Genomic DNA, 850 nt, shown 5'->3' on the forward strand with positions numbered 1-850 from the left:
GCCGCCCTGCGCCCTCGCCGCGTGCCCCTTCGGGGGCGGGGTGCCAGTTCCGAAGTGCCCTCCCACATGTTGCGGACTGGGAAACTGAGGCCCGGCCACAGCCAGGACCCGAACCAGCCATGCCTGAGCGAATGATGTGCGGGACTCATCCCATGTCTCGCATTTCTGCGGGATCCGGCCACCCAACAAGGGCGCCCAGAGCAGTGCGTGCCGTGTGTGCGGGGCATGTCGTGTCGCCGCCGCTGCATGTCCCGTCTCAGTTTAATGTTCATGCCGCTCTGCCCGCGGTGGGCACATTGTCCCCACTTGACACATCAGAAAACCGAGGCCCAGCCACTCACAGTCCCCACCCCTGGGAGGAGAAGACCTGGGCTGACCCCATGAGTGCCCTGTCTACTCTTACTCCCATTTTCCAGGTGGAGAAACTGAGGCACAGAGCGATGTCATCTATGGAAAGCATCCTGGCAGTGGTTGGCAGAGTCAGGATTTGAACCCAGATCTCCTCACTTCAGAGGGGTGTCAGCTCTTACCCATAATTAGGGAAGAATGTAGACAGCATGTTGGTCTGGGCCTCAGTTTCCCCATCTGTAACAAGGCAAGAATTGGCGTCCAGTGGAGTTTCTCCATCTAGGCTGTGTGGACAGGCTTCTGGGGGGAGGGCCGCGCACCCCACCAAGGAGTGTGCAGCTGTAGTGTGTGTCTGTATGGGGGCGCGTGTCTGTGCTGCATGTGTGTGCGTGATGGATGTGTGTACAGGCATGAAAGGTATCTGTGCGCATGCGTGTGGTGTGTGTCTGTGATAGGAGTGTGTGTTTATGGGGAGGGACCAGAGCTTTCATCCGAGGGGACC

Source organism: Propithecus coquereli, unplaced genomic scaffold (genome assembly GCF_000956105.1).
Source record: "Propithecus coquereli isolate 6110/MARCELLA unplaced genomic scaffold, Pcoq_1.0 Scaffold206, whole genome shotgun sequence".
Taxonomy (NCBI): Eukaryota; Metazoa; Chordata; class Mammalia; order Primates; family Indriidae; genus Propithecus; species Propithecus coquereli.